Below are 27,706 nucleotides of genomic sequence, written 5' to 3' on the forward strand. Positions count from 1 at the left end.
GGCCAGAAAGTCTTCCTGCCAACGGTCGAGTCCAGAGAGACTGAAGACAGCAGCGGAACCTCCAGCCCCATCAGGATCCGTCACGACCGGTAAACACTCCCGGCTTGGACCCCCCCCCCCAGCAACCGCCATGTTTGAATGTACACAAGGATGGCGGAACTCCCATGCCCAATGCTGGCCACGAGGCACCAGCAAGCAGAGTTGCCAACTCTCTACCTGCTCCTGCTCTTATGCTTTTAGAGGAAACCTGGCATATAGAAATTAAACTGATGAAGATTTCCCCATCTCTTCATTTCCATTGCAGCAAAAGCTTCATCTGCTTAATTTTGGACTGTCAAGCTCTTTTTCAAGGCACAGGAGCCAGGCTAGCAAAGAGGTTGGCAACCCTGCAGGATCCAGACTGAAGTCCATCCCTGATCACAATGGAAGGGGACAACAATGATGTGAATTTGGTTCGTCCCTGGGTCTGCCTTTTAGCCAATCAAACAGACACAGTGGGAATCTCTTTTGAGGCGTTTATTGCTACTGCAGATTAGCAAGGTATCCAGTGGGCTTTGGCTCTGCACTGAATACAAATTGGTTATAGGTGCATCTTACATTTATACAAACAATCTGAATGATGCTGACACCCTAGACATAGTATACGTGGCAATAAAATGGTGGGCTAAGTATCTAGTACGCATGCGAATGATTCATTCTTCATCTGGTGATTACTCCTTACTCTTCTGGATATATGGGCTTGTAAAGGTACAGCTGTATGTATGGGTCTTACATTATGGCAAGGTTGAAAGGTTCTCATAAACATTTGGATTCAAGCTAGAATGCATTATAAGCAGCAACATGTGATTATCAATAAAAGGAAAATACATACTATAATTAGAATTATCTTCATTGCCCATAAATCAATAGGCTCTCCATATGAGTTAAATGAAAGTCCTAACTGTTTGGAAATATTAATAATAGCTCTTTCTAACACATCAACTCCTAATCTTGGAAATATAGTTCTGTGTTTTGTGTAGCTAAAGGATTTGGGACATAAAGGTGCTGAAGGGGCTGTACATATGGCAATAAAACTAGATACATTGCATATAATATCCTAGAGCTACAAACATAATTAGTATAATTCTGATTTGATATAGATAAAAAGTTTTACACATAGCAGCAAGGTTTACATATAAAGATCATACAACTTATAGCAAGCAACATTGTTTTAACCCATCTTTATCCCAAATAAGGTATCAATAACAGTCTTGCATTGTGGAACCAGGTGCTTCTAGTGATTAATGGATTATCAGCTTGTGGAAAGCGATAGCAATGACAAGTCACGTACAATCACATTGCTTAAATACAAGTGTCTATAAAATTAGCAGGTCAAGCTTGGGCTAGCTTAATGTCTTAGAGCACAAACTTGGGGATAGGTGCAGACTTGCAGGTAAATGCTCTGGGAAATGACTGGAGAGCAAGCATGTGAGGTCCATGTCCTTACAGCACAGGAGATAGCATGGTTTTCAACATAATGATAGCACATAGTCACTACAAGAAAGTAATCTAAGAAAGTGGTGTAAATCATCAACTCCCACCACTCTTAGTGTCCTCTAGAGTCTGTCATGGCCAAAAAGGAAGCCATGGAGAGCTTTAGAATTAAAATTAAAAAAAACCCTAAGAGTCCTTGGTAAAAAAAATATTTTAGTCCTTCAGTTGAGAACCAAATGCTCTTGTACAACGTTGCAGGATTTTGGCTATCCTGGATGTTCTCTGATCCGTGTTGTTTTGGCTTGTTTGGCTAGTGTCCATAGACAAGCTCGAATGTTCATGTGTTTGGGAGCCTTGACTCCCCCCCTTGTGGGCAATCTGAAATAGTCTCTTTGGCAGAATTTGAAATAGTGTCTTTGGCAAGGTATCTTACCCAGGTAGGATGGTTCCAGGGCTTTACAGCTTGGGGAGATGCTGTTGCATGTATGACTCCAGAGAAAAGTGGCAGTCTTCAGGCATTTGTTGTCTATCCCTCTCCTATAGCACTTAGGAGCAGGAAGATGAACTGTGCATTAGGCCTTCTTCTTCAAACACAGGACAGGGTAGCAGATGGACGTTCTGTCACCATTGGGTTGGATTGGAAATGCAGATAGGGACTGCCCTCGGGTAGCTGCTGCTGCTGCTGCTGGTTAGTTTTCCTGGGTCAGTGTTGATGTCCCTTGGGATCACGTTCTGGCGCTGGATCCAGGTATTCCTTCATTCTGGGGAGGACCAATCCTTCTTGGAAAGACAATTCAAGGCACTGTTGGTTGCAAACCTGTTTACTTGAGAGAAAGACAGGCAAGTGAGTTGCCAATTCCCTCCCCCCATGTAGGGACAGCTTCCTGAGACTAAGTCTCTGGGTGCCAACCATCAACACAAAAGGAAAAGTCAAGTTTTCAAGGCAAATAATACAAAGGATGGATAAAACCTGAGGCTATTTTCAATTTGGTCTTTTGGCATTTTTTCTTTTGTTCCTATGTTCATGGAGCTGCTCTGGGAAGAGCATCTGAAGGTTCCAAGTTCCCTCCTTGGCTTCGCCAAGATAGGGCTGAGAGAGATTCCTGTCTGCAGCCCTGGAGAAGCCGCTGCCAGCCTGTAAAGACAATACTGAGCTAGGTAGATCAGTGGTCTGACTCAGTATATGGCAGATTCCTAGGTTCCTAGGTTCAAATGATCTGGCTGCTCACAGTTACAGTGGCAATTTTCTGCATAAGGAAACACCGTCCCCATGATGGCCAGCACTTCTGTGATCAGCAATATGTATGACCCTCTGAATATAAATATTTGTAGTAGTTGTAGTAGCAGCAGCAGCAGTATAGTATATAAATGTGCTTAAATAAATAAATAAATATGTATGTAATATTTCTATTAAACATATGAAAATTACAAAATATGAAATATGAGATAGAAAGAAAGAAAGAAAGAAAGAAAGAAAGAAAGAAAGAAAGAAAGAAAGAAAGAAAGAAAGAAAGAATTAGTTTGTGAGGAGATACAGTGATGAGGAAGCCACTTAATTGTGCAGCAGAGAAATGACTTGATTATCAAGCCAGAGGTTGGTGGTTCAAATCCCCGCAGGTATGTTTTCCCAATATAGGAAGATGCTTAAAGGCATCATCTCATGCTTCAGAGGAGGCAATGGTCAACCCCTCCTGTATTCTACCCAAGACATGTTTGTTTTTAGATTGTGAGCCCTTTGGGGACAGGGATCCATCTTATTTATTTGTTATTTCTCTGTGTAAAGCTGGACTTGGAAGAAGCAAGATAGAAAAAGTATTGACGCTGCTGGAGAAGACTTTGCTGCTGGAGAAGACTTTTGAAGATACCATGGACAGCCAGGAAAACAAACAAATGGATTATAGAACAAATCAATCCAAAATTTTCACTCAAGGCAGAAATGACCAGGCTTAAACTTTCATACTTGGGACCCAGCTCCCTTGAGAAGTCTATAATGCTGGGAAAAGTTGAAGGACAGAGAAAACGAGGAGGACCAGCAGCAAAGTGGATGGACTCAATTACGGCTGCAATGAACGCAGCCCTGAGAGACGTTAAAGGCCAGTTTGAAGACAGATCATCTTGGAGAGAATCCTCTATGTGGTCACTAAGAGTCGACACCAACTTGACGGTACTTAGTCAATCAATCAAGAGAAAAATGACATTGAGGACAGATTATGGGGAGGTAAGTCATAGACAGGAGGTGATTCAGCACTTGAATCAGATTCCCTCCTCCTAGTTCTTACGTGACTGTGTGAGAGTGAGAGCTGCATGTAGAGAGACTGCTCTGCCACTGCCATGTCTAGTTTGGCTCCCAGTCAGACCATTGGTCCAGCTAGCCTAGAACTCCGTGCTCTGACAGGAAGCAGCTCTCCAAGATCCCAGGGGATGGGGCCGTAGCTCAGTGCTAGAGTATATGCAGAAGGTCCCAAGTTGTGTCCCTGGCAGCATCTCCAGAGAGAGCTGAGAAAGACTCCTGCCTGCAACCTTGAAATGTTTTAGCTGGACTTCACTGAGCAGAATGATTAACTGCACTTCACTGAGCAGGTGTGAATGGGTAGAAGGCCAAAGTCTGTCATTCTCCTGGGACAATTAATTACCTGGGATTATCAGCAGGTAGCCATGCCCATGACATTTCTGGCTGATTCCGGCAGTTAAAGGCATGGGGAAAGGGAAGAACAAAGACTCATAAAGTCCCCATTCCTCCTGGTCACCTTGACGCTCTAGATTCTTTTTAACAAATACATGTCTGTGGATTTCAGCCTTTCGCCTTCCACCAAAGTCTAGGAAATGTTTTTTAAAAGAACACATTACATCATGAACACATTACAACCAAATCCAGTCCAGCTACATCCATGCAGTTTCCAGGCCTCCCGGCTTTGTGATGTTTACCTCCTGGCAACTTTGAGCCGTGTTACTTCCTTAATTCGTTCTCTTGTGGCCGTTTCGAGGAACTGTGGGCGTCACTGGCCATCTAATTGCACTAACATTTCTCCCGGGGGAGGAACAGCGGAACAGGTGCTGGAGGCGAATGGTTTGGTCGAAACCAGACTCAGCTGGAAATCTTGGCATTTCCCTGGGCCTCTTTTGGCCTTGGGGGACTATTGATGGCTCTGCTGATATGCAAACGTCCGTCTACAGTTCCAGAAGTGAAACACGGCAGGGGGAGAGAGGAAAGTAGATCTGGTGGAGAACATGAAGAGATGTGCGTACTCCCGTCAGTGACGGAGACCCTGTTGCTGGCTGTACCGGTGACTGAGTACTCCCATTGAAATGAACAGAACAAGTCAACTTGTCCCATTCATTTCCATAAGACTGCTTAGAGTCAGCCGCAGAGGGAGGCCAGCGGTGACCCAGGTGCTGCCCCCACCGTGGCCCCCTCCAGCCAAACCCCCTGCGTCTGATGTCAGATGCAGGCGTGTAGTTTTGCTCCCCAACAGGCCCACGTGGCCCTGTTTAGGAGCTCAGTTGGCCAGCGCTGCGTTCACCTTTAAAAGTCAGGGGGAGCTGCTCTGGCCGCACTGCAAAGGTAGTGCTGGCCAATTTCGCTCCCAAACGGGGCCACAGGGCCCCATTTGGGAGCAAAATCACACACACCCCTGTATCAGACAACTTAATCTGGATTTAAGCCAGTCAGTGACTGGAGTAGCCCATCTCATAGCTGCTGCACTTAATTGTGTGTGTGTGTGTATACACATATATACACAAAAACACAAATTTAAGTGGTACAGAGACTATTGCAGTCACTGGTTCACATCCACACTAAGTTACTCATAAGCAGCCTGATTGAAATTCATGGGACAAGAGCAATTTTCTGAAGCCTGTCGCTTAGGCTGAGGAGGAGGGATACGCTGAGCTTCAGCACATAGCCAGCCAATCAGCAGCGGAGGGGGAGGGTCTTCACGCTGCTCCCTCCCCTTCTGCAGCAGACACAGCACTGAGGACACCTCAGCTTCAAGCCGGCAATCCTGAGATGGGGAACAAAGAGCACAGCTGCAGTGTGGGGGCAGGAGGGCTCTGAGCCCCCCCTCGATATTATTTATTTATTTATTTATTTATTTACATAGACAGGTGTTATTGACTGGTTTGTTTTATCCAGACATCGAGTCCTTCCCAAGGTCCTGGGATGGCTGAATTTTATTGTCAGTTGTTATAGATATCGTCGCAGAATATAGGCTGTTCCCAGGAAAGCTGCTTTTTGTAACTGGCTGGTGGTCATTTCTGTGGCCCCTATGGTGTTGAGGTGCTCTTCAAGGTCTTTTGGAATTGCACTTAGGAAGCCAATTACCTCTGGGATTATTTGGGTCTTTTTCTGCCACAGCCTTTCAATTTCAATTTGTAGATCTTTGTATTTGGTGATTGTTTCTATTTCTTTTTCTTCTATTCTGCTATCCCCTCTTATTGCTATGTCAGTTATTCTGACTTGTTTTTCTTTCTTCTCGACTACAGTTATATCTGTTGTATTGTGTGGCAGATGTTTGTCTGTTTGTATTCGGAAGTCCCATAATATTTTTGCATCTTCATTTTCTTCAACTTTTTCAATTTGATGGTCCCACCAATGTTTGGCTACAGGTAGCTTGTATTTTTTGCAGATGTTCCAGTGTATCATCCCTGCTACCTTGTCATGCCTTTGATTGTAGTCAGTCTGTGCAATCTTTTTACAAAAACAACAACAACTATTATTATTATTATTATTATTTTTTGCATTTATATCCCGCTCTTCATCCAAGGAGCCCAAAGCAGTGTACTACATACACAAGTTTCTCTTCACAACATCCTTGTGAAGTAGGTTAGGCTGAGAGAGAAGCGACTGGCCCAGAGTCACCCAGCTAGTATCATGGCTGAAGGGGGATTTGAACTCGAGTCTCCCTGGTCCTAGTCCAGCACTCTAACCACTACACCACGCTGGCTCTTCTGATAGCCTTCGAAGTACCCCTAGGGGTACTTGTACCCCCTGTTAGGAACCCCAATCTATCTCAATATTGTCTGTTCTGTCTGGCAGTGGCACTCCAGAGTTTCAGGCAAGAGTTTTCCCCAGCTCTCCCTGTAGATGCCAGGGATTGAACCTGGGACCTTCAGCATCTTTAAGCAGATACTCTACCACTGAAATACAGCCCCATCCCTAACACAGTCCAAGGGACAATAAAATGCTCCTTTAGGGAATAATGTTTGAAAACTACATGCAGAAGGTTCCACATTCCCTCCCTGGCAGCATCTCCAAGACAGGACAAGATTATTATTATTATTTTTTTAGGACAAGATTTTAGGGCTGAGAGAAACCCTTGCCTGAAACCTTGGAAAAGCTGCTGCCAGTCTGTGTAGACAATACTGAGCTAGATGGACCAAGGGCCTGACTCAATATAGAGCAGCTTCCGATGTTCCTAAGTTCCTATATTCACAGTGAAGTCCTAAGTGTTTTGAAACGGAGGGGGGAAATGTTTAAAACTGAACACCTGGACATTTTTGATGAAACTGTGAGTCTGGATTTGCTTAAAATGGCAAGAGGGTGGTGGACAGTAGGAAGGCAGGAAGGCAGTCTAAATAAATATCATATGATTTGTCTTACACATAGTCTTACACAATGCTTGCTTGTGGTAAAACTTGTTTTTGTTTTTAAAAAAGCATGTGGTTTCTGCATAGAATAATCATGTCTGAGCTTTTCTCCCCCCCCCAGAACGAGAACATTGAGGCGCTCCAGAGGATGATCAGGGCTTTGCTGGAGGAGGCCCCCTCTGTCTGGAACTTAATCAGCATCTTGAAGGTAAGAGCAATGAAAGCCCCATTCAGACAGTTGGTAGTACATGTGTGCAGGTGTCTGAACATTGGTACGTGATTCTGTGTGCATGACTGTAGTTGCTTCATTTTAAAAGTGAACCTGGGCACGGGCTCCTCACAGGCCTGGTCCAGCTAGGAAGTGTCATGCAATGCCTGAAAACAGGACTGCCTAATGGTTACATGGTTTCCATTCACCCCTGAGCTCGTTCATGGTTCTTCTCTGCAACTTTGCCAGCTCTAACATAATCTGGCTGAGCTGGGCTGACCAGAACTGCACCCCATATGTCAAAGGTCTCTGCCCCAAAGCATTGGGGCAGCTGTCTCCACCCAATTCCTCAGCCAGAAGGAGGACGGTGCACCACCTTGAAGCCTATTGGGCTACCTGTATTGCTGCCCCTCCTTCTGTTCTGCACTCTTTCCTTGCCCCATTGGCCCCCTCTCCTGCCAATGTTTGCTTAAGGGTCGCATTCTTACCTTCTCCCTGCTAGGTTGTGAAGTGTCTGCCTTTGCTATAGGCAGATCTTTAAATCCTCCCCCACCAGTGACTCTAGCAAGGGTAAGCCACCCAGAGGGAGGTTCTGGTGACTAACCAATCATATTGAACCCACTCCAGCGCCACCTCCAACTCCCTCAAGGGGCACCCCAGCTGTCTCCGGAGTCACCATCGGTGATGAGGTGCCCCAGGCTCCTGGGGAATGGTTGGGACTGGGGCTGACTCTTTGGGGAAGCTGAGTCAGCTGGTGCTTGGGAGCCCGGAAGCCAGCCTGAATTGCAACAAAGGGAATTCCCGTTGGTTAATTCCTCATGGGAAATCAAGTCCTGAATCTTCCCTCCCTTCCCATTCTTCTTCCCTTCCAGGTCTGACAACTGTCCTGGAGGAAGTGGACAGAGCTGAGGTAGGGAACCATTGAGTAGTGGGCCTTCCTCCACAGAGCTCAAGACATCTGTGTGAGAGGCATTTCTTCCATCCGGGATCTGGGAGCACCCACTTTCTGCTCGGATCCTTTTCTCAGTTCTGCAGTCTCCCTGAGAAGCAGAAGTTGCAGTATATTCCATGGATCGAATGGTGTCCCCAGAAAGGACTTGAGAGCAGCCCACCAAGTAAGGGTGCCCGCTCCATTTCCAGGAAGGCACAAAGAGTCCTTCCATTACTAACAGTTCAGTGCTTCTAATTTTCAGGTCATCTTCAGCTGGATCCAGTTTTTGTCCGCCATAATTGAGGATGTTAAAGACGTCAGGTCGCTGGGTGGTCAACTCCTGTCCTATGATGAGGCTGAGGCCGTGGAAGCCGTACTGGTGAGTGAGATGCGGCAGAGAATGAAAGGGAATGCCCTAGTGTGGGCTCAGTCCAAAGTGTGTGTTTTGGGGGTGGAGCTATCCCAAGGAAGTTGGGGCAGCTGTCTCGACCCAATTCCTCAGCCAGAAGGAGGACGGTGCACCACCTGGAAGCCTATTGGGCTACCTGTATTGCTGCCCTCCTTCTGTTCTGCACTCCTTCACTGCCCCATTGGCCCCCTCTCCTGCCAATGTCTGCTTAAGGGTCGCTTTCTCACTTTCTCCCTGCTCTCTTCTAGGCTGCGAAGAGTCTGCCGTTGCTGCAGGCGGCTGTTTAAGACCTTCCCCACCAGTGACTCCGCCAAGGGCAAGCCCCCCAGAGGGAGGTTCTTTAAACGGAAACACCACGTTGAGCCTACTCCAGCACCACCTCCAACTCCCACAGGGGGCTCCCCGGCAGTATCCAGAGTCACCATCGATGAGGAGGTGCCCCAGGTTGGGACTGGGGCTGACTCTTTGGGGAAGGTGAGAGAGCTCGTGCTTGGGAACCTGGCAGACTTGTGGGTCCGAATGAAAAGGCCTTTGGTGAGCAGTCGCTTCCCTTTGGGAGATGCTAATCTCTCATTATTCATATAGGCTGGCTGACTTGGGCTGTAACCTAGAACTGGTAGCCCGCCTTAATTGCAAGAAAGGAAATCCCCGTTTTTAAATTCCAAATGGGAATCAAACTCCTTAAACCCACCCACCCCCGACTCTTCTTCCCTTCCAGATCTGACAAGTGGAGTGGAGAAAATGGAAAGAGCTGAGGTAGGGATCCATTCAGAAAAGGGCCTTCCTCCCTAGAGCCCAGGACATTTCTCTGAGAGGCATTTGCCCCATACGGGATCTGGAAGCACCCACTCTCTGCTCTGATCCCTTTCCCACTTCTGCATTCTCCCTGAGAGGCAGAAGCCGAATATTCCATGCAGGGGGTGGGGTCCCCAGAAAGGAACTGAGAGCAGCCCACCAAGTAAGGGTGCCCGCTAAATTTCCAGGAAGGCACGGAGAGTCCTTCCATCACTAACAGTTCAGTGCTTCTAATATTCAGGTCATCCTCTGCTGGGCTGAATTCTTGACGTCCGTTATTGACGGTATTAAGGATGCCAAGTCCTGTGAAAGTGAGATGCTGTCGTATGAAAAAGACAAGGCTGTGGACGCCGTACTGGAGAGTGAGATGTGGCAGAGAATGGAAGAGGATGACCAAGCGCAGGCTCAGTCAAAACCTGACTGCAAAAGTGTGTGTTTGAGGCTGGTGCTGTTCCAATGAAGTCCATGGGTACTGACCAACTCTCTTCCGCTCTTTGATCTCTGCCAGGAAATTATGGAGGACTGTCTGTGGCAGGACTCCCAAGTGGGCATGTCTCAAACTCTCAACCCCTCTCACAGGGGTAAAAATGGTTCTTGCAGGCAAAGACCTTGCAGCAAAACTGTGAGATCTGGAAGCCATGCTTGCCTTCTGCTTGGGGAACCCCAAGGCAAAAAGTGACCCATTAGACCCTCCTCCATTTGTTCAATATGTAGAAGTCCATCCTTACGTAAATCAATTAACATCAGAATATTACGTCTTTTCTCTTCTCTTCTCTTCTCTTCTCTTCTCTTCTCTTCTCTTCTCTTCTCTTCTCTTCAGATGGCCTTGTCTTCGAGGACTTCCATGAAAAGGAGGAGTTTGTCTGATCGCCCATTTGCTTCCTTTTCTTTTTAATGCTCCTAAAGCTAGGAGAATAGCTGCCTGGAAGTATTATATGTTTTTAAGAATACATATCATACCATATCATATCATATTACATGATTGATCTTAACAATGACTTTGAAATGGTTCTGTATTGTATTTTGTATTTCCTTCACCCCTCCCCCCTTTTCGATCTGTTATGATTTAATTTTTGGTTTGTTTTATCTTAATAAGTACAGTTTATTGTTCTTATTCTTATTTGCATTCTTATTCTTACTATTAGTGAAACTGCTATATATCTTGAATTTCTGCCCAGACATTTATGAAGCGACATAACAGCTGGGGGAAGCACCGTGCTTTGTAGAGGTGCACCAGGCAGAAATTCATCTGGGGCATCTGTAGGAAGTTGATTGGGGAAGCTGCAATTCTGGAATGTCTGCCTAGACACATCCCTCCCCAGCCCAATGTCCAGCTGAGAGATCAAGGCAAAGTGTGGCTGCATGGAGCCTCTTTGGAAAGCCATCATACGCTCCCAGACTGTACAAAGTCTTGACAGCTTCTATGGTGCGGAATTTAACATGGCCACCTTGGCTTGGAATTTCCGTGCTTTTTAGAGTAGAACTGGAAATGGAAAGCATCTCAACTCTCATCTGAAAGAAGAGGTTTTTGGATGACTGGAGAACATTGAAGCCCTATTGAGTTGCTATATCTAAACCTTTTCTGATCAGATCCGCTTAAAGTTAAAAGACGAGGCCACCTGAAAAGATGACACTACTTCCAAATGACAGTCAGGAGAGCGCTGAGGACTAATGTAGAGAACGAAGAAGGACCTCGTTTGGGGCCTTCTTATGTGGACCAGCTCAGTCTTTCTCCTATTCCAGCTGGACGACCACAAACATGATTAATCTCCCCAAAGGGAAGAACTTTCACAGCTCTTCCTTTTTAATGAAACTCTGACCTTCAGCATCATTGATCTCAACTAGAAATTAAAATGTCTTACTCCCTGAAGCGTATCACACCATCCATAGATGGCAGAAGTAAGATTAAAGTAGCAATCCTAAACATAGCTGCTTGGAAGTAAATCCCTTTGAAATCAATAGGGCTTACGTTGAGTAAGCATACTTCAGTTCAGGGCTGTAAGATCCGAAACATTCCAATTCACAGACTAGCCCAGTGGAGCAGAACTTCTCAATGATTCTATTGACAGGCTTTTGATCTTGCTTGATTTTGGGCTGTGTTGCGTGGAATCCGATGGAATCATTTGGAAGTCTTGTATATTATTGCATAAGTCTATATACACTGACGTAATGAGGAGGTTTGGAGAGAAGAGGTTGCAGAGGAGCTCTGTACTGACAGCAGTGCTGGATGATAGTCTTGACAGAGCCCCTGGTGGCACAGTGGTAAAACTGCCGCCCTGTAACCAGAAGGTTGCAAGTTAGATCCTGACCAGGGGCTCAAGGTTGACTCAGCCTTCCATCCTTACGAGGTCGGTAAAATGAGTACCCAGAATGTTGGGGGCAATATGCTAAAATCATTGTAAACCGCTTAGAGAGCTCCGGCTATAGAGCGGTATATAAATGTAAGTGCTATTGCTATTGCTATTTTATTGTACACACCATTTTCTTTGTGGGATTAATCTGCACATAACTGGGTGAGTCATGATAGCTGCTGTTTCACCAGTGGGCAGGCAGGATCACAGTGTGACTTGCTCAAGACCACCTATGAGTTTGTGGCTGAGCACAGATGTCAGCCGGGGTCCAGATCAAGACTGCTGTCCCACCCCACCCCACCCCCATTACATTTATACCCCACTCTTCCTCCCTGAGGGTAGAGTTCTCCATGTTATCCTTGCAACAGCCTTCTGAGGTAGGCTAGGCGGAGAATAGTGACTGGCCCACGGCCACCCAGTGTGTTTCATGGCTGAAAGAGAATCTGAACCCAGGAGAGGTGGCTCAGTCATGCATTATGAGAGGCTGTCTCCACAGGAGCACCAATGGCCATAGGGATGGATTTGGGGCTTGATCCTGCTCTCAGTTTACAATCCTGCTGGAGGCTCAGCACTTGATTAGACAAGAGGACATCTGGAATTTGGTGATGCGAGCACCAAGCCCTCTTTCTTTCATGCCGAGACATTGAACAGCTGGCACCAGACCTTTATGACCAATTCAGGTTTTCTGTTAGGCGACTCCAGAACAGCATTCAATCCGTGATTGGCACTAGCTTCTCCCTTGTGCTTCTTTTTAGATTGCGAGCTCTTTGGGGGGACAGGGGGCCACTTTCTTCTCCTTTTTGTATGTAAACCACTTTGAGAACAGTTGCGTTGAAACATGAGATATAAATAAGATAAGTAGTTGTTTGCTTCGGTATTCCATTTCTCAACATCCTTCCTTCACAGAGGGGGAAAGTGCCAGTTGGACTTCCAAGGAGACCCTGACCTGGATGAAGCTGGCTCACTTTTGAACAATATCGTGGCTTGAGTTGCCCTCCGAACAACTTGAGTTGCCCCCCGTAACGTCACGGGCTTGCGACGATCTCTAAACTGCACAGGCGTGCAGTTCATTTGCTTCAAGCCACCATCCCTCCCCCCTCGCTGCCACCCCTCAGCCACCATTAGAGTCTTTGGTTTGGTTTTTTAATGGAACTTTGGTGGGGTGGGCCCCCCAAAGGAAGTTTTGGGGAGCCTCGCATGGGGGTGGGGGCTCGTGGCTGGGCGGTCCGGATGCCCAAATTACCTTGGTGTGTCCCTAGAAGGATCTGCTCTGCTGCTAACACCAGACATGGATCTCCTGACCAATGACCCGTTTAACCACTGCCACCAAGTAGACTTGTGTGTTCTAGACTGAATCTACCGCAATGGCCTTCCAACCTTCCGTTGCAAAAGCAAACTTCTTTCAAGGTAGTAAAGCCTATAGGCGTGGGGTGGAGTCCACAGAAGCTAGAATTTTCCTTTCGCTATTACAAGAAATCTGACTTTGTGATTAGTTCACTTCAAGGTTGTTTCACACGTTCAGTACAAAACAAAAACAACAACAGTAACTAACAGAGCAAAAGGAACAGACAAAATGTGATCAAAAACGCATCCAAGATAGATACGTAGATCTATGTCTTAACATGTGGTTATGAAATGTCTTGGTTTGATGTCCGGTCACAACATAGCTATGCATCTTATTGATCTTATTAGCAAAGCGCCAAAAGGAAGCTACCCACACCAGTTACGGAGTAGAGTGCAGAGTTGAGTTGTTGCCATTATGTGAAGAAGACACATGGAGATTGTTGTACAATCTAAACGAAAAAGATGTATTGGTGAAGTACATTTAGAGAGGAAAAACCTAGTCCTATCTATCAGCTACATTATGAATAGGAAGGGAGAGAGAGATGTTTCCATCTACTCTCTCAGAGGAAAGGAAGAGGAGTGACTCTTGACTGGGAATAGCTGAGGAGTCGAGGCAGGGGCCATAGAGGAGAGGCAAGCAGGGACAGGTAAGGAGGCCCTCACTAACTACCTCCACGCCCAATACCCCAAGTGGTCATTAGGAGAGCTGGTGCAAAAGGTCGATGCACTGGAACTCCATCTCCAACTCTAAGAGTAGTAGCTTCTTTACAGTAAGTGCAATTTCTGACCTAATTCCAAAGGAGCATGGAAGTCTCTTGTGCAGAGTTCTCTCTCTCTCTCTCTCTCTCTCTCTCTCTCTCTCTCTCTCTCTCTCTCTCTCTCTCTCTCTCTCTCCATCATAGTTTCATGGTCAGCATCAAAACTTCCATATGATCTAGAAAGCTGGGTTTTGGAACATGTTCATGACCATCTAACTAGCCTGGGACAAGTTTACCCTGTAGCAGAGGCCTGTACAGAGCAAGCCAGGCTGCACATGGGATATCTCAAGCTCTTTGATGTGGCTTGTCATGCACAGAAATCATGCTTGATGTGGAAGAGGGGAGTGGACTTCAATGTTCTAATTAAAGAGCTGCATCTGAGCTGGCACAATACAAGTGCCTGTTGCTATTCTCTTAGAATGAGCCAGCCCTATTGGTATCCCAGGTATATTTTGGTGTACTTAAGCTTTGCCCATATATGGCAACGCTTTTCTGCAAGCAAATCAGAGTGTGAAAAGTCAGACCAGATATTGGTGGTCACCAGGGAGCTGCTGCTGAAAACGGCCTCCAAGGATCTGATCTCCATCTTGTTGCTAACACTTAGAAGCATTGTGTACATGTGACAATTGAACTGGGATTCTCCATGTCTCCTTCGAATGGGCTTGTGGAGATTGACAATGTGGTTGCTGCATTGTAATTTCACTGAGTACACATGCGCAAACCCAGTGAAGGTCATTCACTTCAAGGAGGCTGTTGTTGGGCTTTGTGATTATTTAGCAAAGCACCAAGGAAGCTACCAGGCACTGGAGAAGATCCTTTATCTTCTGCTTCTGGTGGAGAAGGAATGCCCCTTCTGGTTGTGGTACAGATTCTTCGGGTTCACGGTCTGGCTCTTGCATCGTGAGACATCTTGCCTCTTTCACCTGGATCTCTGGCACAAGTTCTGGCACATCATCCCTAGTTGGCCCTTGTCTCTCATCAAAAGACACCACATTGCAGATCCTGACCTCTCCATTTGTAGGATCAAGGGTTCTCTATCCCTTTTGGCCATGCGGATATCTAACCAAGACTCCCAGTTCACAGTTGCGATTGAGTTGGGTTCTCCTGGCCTTTGGGACGTATGCATAAGCTTTCTATCCAAACATTTTGACATGCTTTAGAGAGGGCTTGTGCCCAAGCCATCGTTCAGATGGTGTCTTGTCTATTGCTTTGGCTGGCAATCTGAGTGGCAAGGACTTAGGAACACATGGGAAGCTGCCATCTCCTGAGTCAGACCATAGGTCCATCTAGCTCAGTATTGTCTGCACAGACTGGCAGCGGCTTCTCCAAGGTTGGGAGAAGGTTGGGGTCCACCCTGGTTGCATATGAATGGGAGGCTAGCACTGTAAGAGATTCCCCTTAGGGGATGGAACCGCTCTGGGAAGAGCAGAAGGTTCCAAGTCCCCTCCCTGGCTTCTCCAAGATAGGACTGAGAGAGATTCCTGCCTGCAACCTTGGAGAAGTCGCTGCCAGTCTGTGTAGACAATACTGAGCTAGATGGACCAATGTTCTGACTCAGGAGATGGCAGCTTCCTATGTTTCTATGACATCAGAATGTATTAGCTCCAAAGGACACTGTGACTCTGTCTGTGCAGAAAAGCTGGCTCTCACCCCTTGATTCAGTAAGCAACACTGACCCCTTGTGGCAGCTTCTCTGCATGACTCCACTTTAAAGTCCTTCCGAATGCCATTTCCCCCAAGCTCATTTATCACATGGATTTGCCTATGTGCTAGTCTTTTCGGCCATATGGTCGAACAGTTCTTGTCTTTGCATGAGGCTGCAAGCCTGGCCTGTTCAGTTACACAGTCCAGTTGAAAAAGCACATCTTTATGCATATAGGCTATATATATTATGCATCAGGAAATCATCCTTCTTAGCTGATGTAGCAAACGTTGTCCTGCAAAGTCACTTTGCAACTTTGATTGACTCCATCTCCCACAGAGGTCAAGTTACTCTCCATATCAGGGACTAAGAGGGCATCTTGGATCAAAATCTTTTCCATTTCCCCATCCAATTGCTTACTAGACAGTTCAGCAGTTCCTCTCCTGGATGAATAACTATTTTTCCCATCAGCAAACCAAACAGCAACTTTGTCATTTTTGTCTAAATCTATCAACAGTTGAGGGGAATTCAGGATGTTTGGGGTAGCACCTGAATCAATAACAAAACGATTCCTCTCATTCCTGGTTGCTACAATGAAAGACTTCTCTCTCTCTCTCTCTCTCTCTCTTTCTCTCTCTCTCTCTCTCTCTCTCTCTCTCTCTCTCTCTCTCTCTCTCTCTCTCTCTGTTTCCCGTTCTTTCAATCCAACCTGCTGTTTGCTTCTCTGTCTGTGAGAAACGGGTATCCTCCTTTCTATTGTGTACACAGACTGTCAGTCATCTCTGGAGCTATGCTGACCAGAAACAGACTTCCCCAAGTCTTCAAAGGTCATCAGGCAATGGCTGTGCTGTTAACCATAATATCAGTTGTCAGCTCTACAGCCCTATGAAAGCAATGTAGCTGCAGCTTATAGCAGCGAGCAATGTTGGTATCCAAGCAGTTGTGGAAAGCTAAACAACACTTGAGATTGACCCTCATGGTTGCCCACTCGCCCTTTTTAGGACAGGGAACTCCCTCTACTTGTCAACCTGATGAGCTGGTGAGGACTCAGCCGTTAAGAGTTCAGAAAACTTTTGCTCTCCACCGGAAAGAGACATCCCACTTCTCAGAGAAGTTGAAGGTCACCCCTTCAAACCTGCACATACACTTCACTCAAGCCATTTCCAGACTTCTCTTCCTTGGGTGTGCACCCAAACGGACCAACTCCAGCATCCATGAACTCATTCTTCTACCTGTATATTGGACCCTCCAGGTATGACTGATGCATTGCCTCCAAGCAGGTTTTGAAGTATGACTCCAGAGGCAGCATGGAGAAGACAAGCGGCTGCCTCTCTGTGGTTGACTGCTGCACTATTACGTCAGTAGCCTCCTCCCTCCTTCACTTCCACTGGGTCTCCTCCTCTCCAAGCATGGGAAGGAGAGCCCTGCTGTTCCCCAAACAAGAGGGTCCAGAGGGAAGCCAGGCAGCTGTTCAGAGCTTCCTTCCACTTGGGGCATCAGCTCTTGGCTTTGAGACTCAGAGGGAGGGAGGGAGAATCCTGCTGCTGCCTCTTCCGCCACCCTCCGCTGAATAATGCCAAAGTCAGCGATGAAGAGGCAGAGTGGAGAAGGCTAAGCAGCCACCGACCTGCTCCACGCTGCCTCCTGGCAGGCAAGTGACAGCATCGCCACACTCTGGAAAGAGCAGAGAGCAGTGGCCAGAGGGCAGAGCCAGCAAAGTGATGTGTGTCCCCTCAGGTGAGAATCAGTGTCAGGATTGCGCTGAAGGAATGAGTCCTCGTGTCGTGCTGAAACAAGAGCACATCCCAGCAACCAAGGTGGCTCTCGGGATGAATGGCAGTGGGCGGAGGTGGAGGGGTCTGCTCTGAGGGGCCTGTGGTGGTTTTGCTTTCAACATGGTGGGGAAGAGAGTCCTCTGATTTCTCAGATCAACAGACATATGAACAGGAAGGGTGAGGTTTGGAAGAACTTCTACTACTACTACTACTACTACTACTACTACTACTACTATTGATATACCGCTTTTTGACACAAGTTTCCAAAGCAGTTTAAGTGGAGTAAGAATCAAGGAATAAAGATGGCTCCCTGCCCCCAAAGGCTCACAATCTACCGAGAAACCTAAGACTGACACCAGCAACCGCCACTGGAGGGTTACTGGGCAGGGGGTGGGTAGGGCCAACTGCTCCCCCGTGCGGCCTCTGTTCAATAAAGAGAATCAGCCCTTTGAAAAGGTGCCTCTTTGCCCGCTTGGCAGGGGATGCCTCCAAGTCCTGAAGCAACCACTAGAGGCAAGAGGACCAATGGCCATTGCTGAGGCTCATGACACATCCTCTTTTATGACACCTCCGGGGCTCAGCTGCTCTTTGTGGGTGAGTTAGACGAGGAGGGAGGAGGCGAGGTGGAGAGGAGTTGGAGAGATAGCGAGGAAAGAGTGTATTAGAGAGTCCGTTTCTGTTTCTGTTTCTGTTGATCCATCTATTTATTCATCTATTTGTTTATTTATCCATTTATTGATTTCTCTATTTATCCATTTATTTATCCATTCAGTGTTACAGTTAGTGTTACTGTTTGTTATTTTGTTGCTTGTTGTTTGTTTGGTGGTGGTTTTGGGAGGGATCTAGGAGGGGAGGGAGGGACAGTCAGCTTTTAGTAAGAGGAGGGATAGTTATTCAGGGAGGAAGAGTTAGACAGGGAGGGAAATGGGGGAGAAGATGAGGAAAGGCTTCTTTGCACGGTTAGTAGGATTGCATAACAGCTTTGCCTTGCTCCCTCTGTTCCCGGACAGGTCTGACTAGAGACCCATTCTCACCTTCTCCCTGCTCTCTTCTAGGTTGCGAAGAGTCTGCAGATGCTGCAGAAAGTTCTTTAAGACCTCCCCCAGCAGTGACTCCGAAAAGGGCAAGCCCCCCAGAGGGAGGTTCTGGCCACGAAGCAAGCAGGTTGAGCCGACTCCAGCGCCACCTCCAACTCCCTCAGGGGGCACCCCGGCAGTCTCGGGAGTCACCATCGGTGAGGAGGTGCCCCAGGCTCCTGGCGAATGGTTGGGACTGGGGCTGACTCTTTGGGGAGTGTGGGACAGCTGGTGCTTGGGAGCCCGGGAGCCAGCCTGAATGCCAACAAAGGGAATTCACCTTGCTTAATTCCTCATGGGGATTCAAGTCCTGAATCCCCCCTCCCTTCCCATTCTTCTTCCCTTCCAGGTTTGACAACTATCCAGGAGGAAGTGGACAGAGCTGAGGTAGGGAACCATTGAGGAGAGCGCCTTCCTCCACAGAGCTCAGGACATTCCTGTGAGAGGCATTTCTTCCATCCGGGATCTGGGAGCACCCACTCTATGCTCGGGTCCTTTTACCAGTTCTGCACTCTCCCTGAGAAGCAATAGCTGCAGAATATTCCATGGAGAGGGTGGTGTCCCCAGAAAGGACTTGAGAGCAGCCCACCAAGTAAGGGTGCCCGCTCCATTTCCAGGAAGGCACGGAGAGTCCTTCCATCACTAACAGTTCAGTGCTTCTAATTTTCAGGTCATCTTCAGCTGGACCCAGTTCCTGTCCGCAGTAATAGAAGACGTCAAAGACATCAGGTCGCAGGGTGGTCAGCTTCTGACCGATGATAAGGATGAGGCTGTGGAAGCTGTACTGGTGAGTGAGATGTGGCATAGAATGGAAGGGAATGCCCAAGCGAGGGCTCAGTCCAAAGTGTGTGTTTGGGGATGGAGCTATAGCAAGGAAGTCCGTGGGTAGTGACCACCTCTCTTCTGCTCTTTGATCTCTGCCAGGAAATTATGGAGGATGTCAAAAAGCATCCGGACCCTGGGTTCCTGCTGCGGTTAAGCCTGGACGCCGTCACGGAACTCACGTATGCTTATAGCCCACGGGGATTAAATAGGAGGGGGCTGTGTCAGGAAAGGGCAGTGGCAAACCAGGCCAGATCTGTAACTGGATCTCCCCTTTCCCAAAAGATGGCCATTAATGTGAAGGTTTTTCTTTTAGAAAGAAATCTTCTTAAGTACTATGGCCTTTTGCGAACCAGGGCCTCCCCAGACGGGGACTGGTCATTTTTGGAAAAAAGAAGGGAACCATCACAGACCTGTCGTCGTTTTTGACGCTTGCTGGGTTGCCATGTTACTCTTCTCTAGAGGAGCTTCCATTGGCTGGATCACCAGCCCTCCTCACACTACGAAATCTCATCTTTCTCCCTCCAGCAAAATGAAGCCACCTATGCCCTTCAATCTCAAGGCAGCAGTCCTCAACGTGGCGGTGTCCGGGCTGAACCAAGTGGACCCAGGGACCCAGGTAAATTCTTCTTGGGCTTTTTTCTCTTGCGAAGAAAACGTGATAGCACTGTCAGTACCAGTGATTTTTCAATGTTGTATTCTCAAGACCGGTTGTGTCTCCTACTCATGACTGATCTTCTCTTTCCCCCCTCGAAGGAGAACATGGCATCCTTTAAGAAGATGCTCAGGGGGCTGCTGGAGGAGGCCCCCTCTGTCTACAGCACCATTGGCATCTTGAAGGTAAGCGCAATGAAAGCCCTATTGGGACGTTAGGTAGTAGATGCGTGCAGGTGTCTGAACGCTGGTACGTGCGTGACTGTAGTTGCATTTCTTTTCAAAGTGAACCTGGGCACGGGCCCCTCACAGGCCTGGTACAGAGAGGGAGTGTCAAGCAGTGCCTCTATTCAACAGCATGTATGAATTGCAGTCCCTGTGTCCAGATCTGCCCCTGTGCACTCTCCACTCGTGGTCCGAGTGTGCAACATAAGGTGTGAATGGGGCTTCTATCTTCATCCTCTCCCACATCCGAACGTGGTCTGACAGAAAGAGGCAGCAGACCCCATCCACTTGGTGTATTCAAGATACATCTAGGTCACTTCCTTATTAGAAGACAACTGGCTGAGAAGACAGAGAAAACCATCACTCTCATAAGCAACTTTCAGAAATATTGATCAACTTTAGAATTGACTTCTAGAATTCTGAATGACAATTCAGAAATATGTCAACTTTATTGCGGGGGGGGATGTTTATATGGAATTTGATCCTCCTTCGACTCCTTTGGGACGCAACCAAGGGATGTTCCTGTAGTGGAACAAATTCCTTCCGGGCTTAGCTCTCAGTAGCATGGCAAGGGATGATTTAGGCCAGTGCGATGACTCTGAGCTGCTGTTTCAACCCACAGGAGCTCCACAGGTATATTGAATCAGAGGAGCCCCGGCTGCAGGCTCTGGGCCGAGAAGCCTACGTCTACGTCCTGCAGCATGTGGCCAGACTGCCCAATGTGGAAGTAAGTACCCTGCTGTGGACATGGCTTGGCTCTGCTTCAGCATCCTCTGGGACCCCTTGTCAGCTTCCAGGTTCAGAAGAAGACCTCCCATTGGTCCCTGGTCACACGGGGGCAGCCTGGCAGCACACTTGCTGGAGAGGGGCTGTTTCCACTGCGGCTCACCGAGGAAGAGGAGGAACAGGACAGAGCTGTCACCCGCCCCCACCCCATGTCTCTTCTGGCTGCCCAGTGCCCAGAAGAGCCACACTCCATCTTTGGGAATCCTCAACTTTGTTCCCAACTGGATCATCTTCAGTTCTTCACTGCTTTGGATATGGTGTCACACTGACATGAAAAAAACATGTCCGTCTTTATTTCTACAGCTGACCACACACAAGGCTCTCTTGCGCATTGAAGATGACTTGACTCATCATTTGATTCAAAGCACCATCAAAGGTAATGCCAATTTCCAGGGAAGTGGGGAGGGCAGAACTGTCTCCTTGGAATCCCAGAATGGGCCTGGGTGACAAAGGTCATCATTCGTCCAAGGAGCCCCAGTTTTGCTCTGACCTCTCTGTGGCAGGCCTCCCGAGTGGGCATGTTTCAAACTCCCAACCCCTCTCACATGGGCAAACACGGTTCTTCTTGGGAAAGTCCTTGCAGCTAAAGTGCGAGGTCTGGAAGCCATGCTTGTCTTCCGCTTTGGCAATCCCAGTGCAAAAAGTGACCCATTAGAACTGTGGTCTCTACTCTATGACCCCTGATCTGACTCTTCCGCACTTCCTGTGCTGATGAGTCTCAATCCTTCCTTTCCCGATCAATCAGGGCGGCTGGAAGGAAGGGCACGGCCCGCTCCCCACCCGTTCAATGTGTTGAAAGTTGCTCTTTATGGAAGGAGCGGAGGCAGCAGTGCCCGGGCTGATGCCTTGCCTGCACAAGCTCCAAGCGATGTGCTTGCATGATGGCCAGTTTGAAGAACTACTCCGAGAGAGAGAAAATAAGATTCCAGGATCAGAGTTCCAGTATCGATTGATTGATTTTATTGAACGTATTTATGTACCACCCGAAACGTATGTCTCTGGGAGGTTTACAATAAACAGTACACATGAAAGAAAAAGAAAACATGAAAATCGTTTATTGTCCTTGCTTGGTGTCAAAATGTGAAAGACACCCATTTTTGTATGATACTGAAAACAAAATCCCGCAATTAATACATCCTTTCTTGGCTCTGTTGGGCAAAATGAAGAAAGCATCTCAAAAGGGAAAACCTCTTCTGGCCCTGACTTCCTGATGGGGGAAAGAAGGGCTGGATAAGGGGCGCTTCTTGGCCATGCTGGTGATGGACTTCCTGGCCCCTGCTCAGCGGTCGCTGCAGCGGTGCTGGCGAGAGGGAAGACAGGGAATGTGGTGGCACTCACGGCAGGAATCAGCTGGACCTGCTCGGCTGCTGGACAGTGGAGCGCCACAGGATAGATCCAGCCCACGGACCCTGAGTTGGACATCCCTGTTCGAGGTTGTTGTGTCTTATAGACAGGTCAGTAGAGTTGAATGACGTCTTCCCTTTCATCTATGGGCCAGCTCCCATTGGGCTGTACATTGGGTAGTGAGGTCTTGCAGTCTCATGCCTTCACAGGTATCTTGCATGGTTGGCTTCGATGTACTGGAGGGCTTCACACGGTACACGTACCCTGAGTTGTATGAACTCGGTCCAACAGAGTGTGGATTTGGAAAACAGGGACCTATGTAACATAAAGGGGAGGAGGGTTAATGCAATGCAGTTTTTAAAAAAGCCTTGCCATGAACTGGAGCACAACTTCTTATGATGCTGTTATTTGGAAGAACTGCATGCAGACAGCACTGTGTGTGCTGTCAGCCTCAATTCTGTGTGTGCACCGACAGCCTAAATTCTGCCACAGGCAAGGTTGAGTTCTGCGATGGGATAACTGGTGCAAATTAAACCACTTCCCATTATTTCTCTCACTTTGAACAAAACTATTGTGCTTCTGTTGACTATAGGAATGGAAAGGGAAGGGTACACAGCCATGAAGTTGTGGCCTCTGGACACTGGAAATCAACAACAACAACAACAACAACAAATATTTCTATACCACTTTCAACAAATGTTTCCAAAGAGGTTTACATAGAGAAATCATATATAAATGAGATGGATCCCTGTCCCCAAAGGGCTGACAATCTAAAAAGAAACCTAAGAGTCACTGGAGGTGCTGTGCTGGGGGTGGATAGGGCCAGTTACTCTCCCCCTGCTAAATGAAGAGAATCACCATGTTAAAAAGGTGCCTCTTTGCCCCGTTAGCAGGGTCCTTCAGCATTCAAGGTCCAGGGGTCCTTCAACAGTATCAACATCCTCTTAAGAACCATTTGCGTACCTTTCTAAAATCACAGTGCCTAGACATTGGCTTTTTGTTTCAAAGAGGGACAGAAAGCTGAGACTCAAGAAGCTGAATTCTGTAAGCGGATTCTGAAGACATTTTGGCACTTAAAAATGCTGAAAATGGTCCCAATAACTACACAGCTCTGAACAAGATTCTTCTGCCATCCATCCTCTTGCAGTCAAAGCTCCACATGATTGACCCTTCCAAGAGAATTAACACCTCTTTGGGAATATCCTTTTTTGTATGTATGAGGGCAAGTTGGGTTCCAGCATTTTTCAAAAATGGTAGGGCATGCTATTCAGTTTAGCCCTCCCTTTCTTGGCTCCAGGTGCTGAAAGAGCTTCAGGTACTCCGAGGGAGACAGAGGCCTGGGATCTCCAATTGGATCGGAAGGTGTGGAACCCCATGCGATGTCCAGAGCTGTTTCAGCATCTTCCTCTGAGGCGGATTCTTCAGTTCAGGAATTTGGTGGTAGAGGGTCAAGGTCCGGCTGCTTAGGTGGTTGAGTTCTTTGATCTCTTGACTGAGACCAAGACCGGCAGTGCTGAGGAGAATGTGATCGGGACCGAGCGTCTGGATGGTCCAATCTCCCCGGATATTGGTTTCGATGTGGAGCCCAAGAGCAAGGGTGAAGATAGCGTCCTCTATCACCAATGCCAGATCTGTCGTCGAAGAAGTTAGTGGAACGATCGGGCATGATCAGATGGAGAGTAGTCTCAGTGTCGAGGTTCTCAGTAGCAATATGCCAAATCCTATGGGATAGTGTTTTGGAGAGTACAGATGGTGAGGGGATTCCCTGTGGCCCGGAGAGCGTTGGTATCACGTAGGGTCTCTTCTAGATCATTGGTATCGTGCAGGAGACTCTTTTCAGTCCGGAGGTGGCCGGTCTTGAGAAGATCAGCTAGTGTTGATGGTATCATGCTCCATATGTGCTTTGTCGATGTCACCTTCAGGATCGGAGGGTGATCTTGGTGTGACTTCTCTGGGGTCTCCCTTGTTGGGAGTGGAGCGGTCTCTCGAGTCTATGTTGGGATGGTAATGATCCCTGTCTTGGCCTGGAAGTCACTGTGCAGACTTAAGGTTTGTAGATACCCAAGTCAGCTTTTTTGGAATCAGAGCTGATGACCGAGACTTTTTTGTGGACTTTAGGCAGTAGAGATATCAGGGTGGGAGTGACGAGCTTCACGGGCCACACTCTATTGGCAGCACAGTGTAGTGTGTGCATTGGCTGAGGAATCTTTTCATTCGTAGTTGGTGAAAAATGCTGAGAATAGAAAGAAATATAGAAACACTTGATTTAGTTAGGATGCACATTCCAAAGTCCTGGGGAACCCTAGAAAAGGCTCGGTTTTGGGTCAGCACCAGCTGAACCAGTGGCAACTGCAACCAAACCTCCCCAGATGATCTGAATAGGCAGCTGCAGGGTTCATGAAGAAGGTAGCATTTCCTTTAATATCTTGGGCCCAAGCCCCAGAGACCAGCCTGGCTGCTGTATTCTACATACATTCAGCATACTACAGACAAAAACTGCCCAAAGTACAGTGCATGGCACTAGTGCAGAATGTCACTAGCATATGCGCCACTGTTTCCAGCTGGTCTATCTCCAGGAATGGACGCAGCTGGCGTATCAGCCTAAGCTGATAGAAAGCCCTCCTGGCCACTGCCTCAACCTGAGAGACCAGGAAGAGGCTTGGGTCCAGAAGTACTCCCAGACTACATACGGGCTCTTTCTGGGAGAGTGTAACTCCATCCAAAACAGGCAGATCTAAGCCACTTCCTATGTCCCAACTTCCCAACATGCGTACCTTTGTCTTCCTTGGATTGAGCCTCAGTTTGTTCTCCCTCATCCGGCTCATCACGGACTCCAGGTAAGTCTTTCGGGAAGTTAGGCCATTACCTAATGAAGTTGAGATGGAGAAAGAGGTTTGGGTGTCAGTATATGGATAACACCCTGCTCCAAATCCCGGACGATTTCCCCGCACCGTTCCATGTAGATATTAAAAAGCATTGGAGATAGAATGGAGCCCTGTGCAACCCCATACAATAGCTCTCCTTTGGAAGAGCAACAATCTCCAAGCAACAGCATCTGGGACCTATATGAGAAGTAGGAGTGGAGTCACTGCAAAGTGGTGCCTCTCACTCCCTACCCCTCTCCCTACCCCTTCAGGCGCTCCAGGAGGTGCCATGATCCACTGATATCAAAAGGATCGGCTGAGACATCCACAAGGATCCACAGGCTCACACTCCCCCTGTCAATTCCCAATTGGAGATCACCCAACAGGCCAACCAAGTCCTTCTCAACCCCATAGCCCACCCGGAAGCCCTTTTGAAATGGGCCCAGATCATCTCCTTCTTCCAAGACTCCTGGAGCTGAGATGGCACTACCCTCTCAATCCCCTTGCCCTACCATGGGAGGTTGGAGACAGGCCTAGAATGGGATCCAATGCAGGTTTCTTCAACAGTGGTCTAATCATGGCCTTCCTGAGGCAAGGAGGCATCCTGCCCTTCCTCAGAGAAGCATTAATGATGCTTCCAAGACCTAATCCGATCACCTCCTTGCTAGATGGTATAAGCCATGTTGGGCAAGGATCAAGAAAACAGGTTGTCAAGTGAAGTCTCCCAAGCAGCTTGTCCACATCCTCCGTGCTCACAAATGGAAAATGATCCAATTTCACTGTGCAAGAGGAGCTGCCGGACACCTCCACAGTAGGCTCTGCACTACCTGTAGAGTCTGTTCCATTGGATGAAGAGAGTCTTTATCTGCAAACATCTCTTTAAAATGTCAAAGTGGGTAACTGATGGATCCAAATACTCATTCAAGGGAGGAGGGTCATGTACTAACCCTTTCACAACCCGAGACAACTCTGCTGAACGTGAGCTTGCAGAAGCAATGCGGGCAGAAAAGAACTGTTTCTTTGTGGCACGCATGTGATTGATGGATGGAATGCTGTCAACTCTTAGCGACCACATCATTTTGATAATGGAAAGTCAAAATGTTCATAATAAAAACGATTTTGCCATCCCATGAATTCTTTGCTTTGCATCAATATTGGGTTTCTGTATCATGTACCTTTTTCACATTAGAAGTAATATAGCTTCTCCTGCTAACTTGGCAAAGAGGTACCTTTAACTTGGTGATTCTCTTTATTTAGCGGGGGAGAGTAACTGGCCCTATCCACCCCCAGCACAGTATCTCCAGTGACAGTTGCTGGTGTCTGTCTTATGTTTCTTCTTAGATTGCGAGCCCTTTGGGGACAGGGATCCATCTTATTGATTTATTATTTCTCTGTTTAAACCTCCCTGAGCCATTTTTGGAAGGGCGGTATAGAAATAGAATAAATTATAAAAAATAAATACTTCCAAATTGGATCTATCTGGTTTCTAATGTCAGAAAACGAAATTAGAGCCAAAGAACATGTTTCCCATTTCAGGAGTAACCTGAAGGGTGTCTGTAAGGTGAGATTATTCCACTCAAATTCCCCAAACACACACTTTGGACTGAGCCCTCGCTTGGGCATTCCCTTCCATTCTATGCCACATCTCACTCACCAGTACGGCTTCCACAGCCTCATCCTTATCATAGGTCACCTGAAAATTAGAAGCACTGAACTGATAGTGATGGAAGGACTCTCCGTGCCTTCCTGGAAATGGAGCGGGCACCCTTACTTGGTGGGCTGCTCTCAAGTCCTTTCTGGGGACACCACCCGCTCCATGGAATATTCTGCAGCTGTTGCTTCTCAGGGAGAGTGCAGAACTGGGAAAAGGATCCGAGCAGAGAGTGGGTGCTCCCAGATCCCGGATGGAAGAAATGCCTCTCACAGGAATGTCCTGAGCTCTGTGGAGGAAGGTGCTCTCCTCAATGGTTCCCTAACTCAGCTCTGTCCACTTCCTCCTGGATAGTTGTCAAACCTGGAAGGGAAGAAGAATGGGAAGGGAGGGGGGATTCAGGACTTGAATTCCCATGAGGAATTAAGCAAGGTGAATTCCCTTTGTTGGCATTCAGGCTGGCTCCCGGGCTCCCAAGCACCAGCTGTCCCACACTCCCCAAAGAGTCAGCCCCAGTCCCAACCATTCGCCAGGAGCCTGGGGCACCTCCTCACCGATGGTGACTCCCGAGACTGCCGGGGTGCCCCCTGAGGGAGTTGGAGGTGGCGCTGGAGTCGGCTCAACCCGCTTGCTTCGTGGCCAGAACCTCCCTCTGGGGGGCTTGCCCTTTTCGGAGTCACTGCTGGGGGAGGTCTTAAAGAACTTTCTGCAGCATCTGCAGACTCTTCGCAACCTAGAAGAGAGCAGAGAGAAGGTGAGAATGGGTCTCTAGTCAGACCTGTCCGGGAACAGAGGGAGCAAGGCAAAGCTGTTATGCAATCCTACTAACCGTGCAAAGAAGCCTTTCCTCATCTTCTCCCCCATTTCCCTCCCTGTCTAACTATTCCCCCCTGAATAACTATCCCTCCTCTTACTAAAAGCTGACTGTCCCTCCCTCCCCCCCTAGATCCCTCCCCAAACCACCCCAAACAAACAACAAGCAACAAGCAACAAAATAACAAACACTAACACT

At 47.7% G+C, this 27,706-nt stretch overlaps 1 long non-coding RNA gene across 1 annotated transcript; it reads left to right on the plus strand.

Annotated features, from left to right (window-relative positions):
- The first annotated feature begins 8,477 nt into the window (after positions 1–8,477).
- Positions 8,478–9,365, plus strand: LOC128332713 (uncharacterized). The gene is made up of 3 exons (XR_008310729.1): positions 8,478–8,577; positions 8,856–9,081; positions 9,326–9,365. It is a non-coding gene; the product is annotated as an uncharacterized LOC128332713 (long non-coding RNA).
- The last annotated feature ends 18,341 nt before the right edge of the window (positions 9,366–27,706 follow it).

Source organism: Hemicordylus capensis, chromosome 7, assembly GCF_027244095.1.
Source record: "Hemicordylus capensis ecotype Gifberg chromosome 7, rHemCap1.1.pri, whole genome shotgun sequence".
NCBI classification, from domain to species: Eukaryota; Metazoa; Chordata; class Lepidosauria; order Squamata; family Cordylidae; genus Hemicordylus; species Hemicordylus capensis.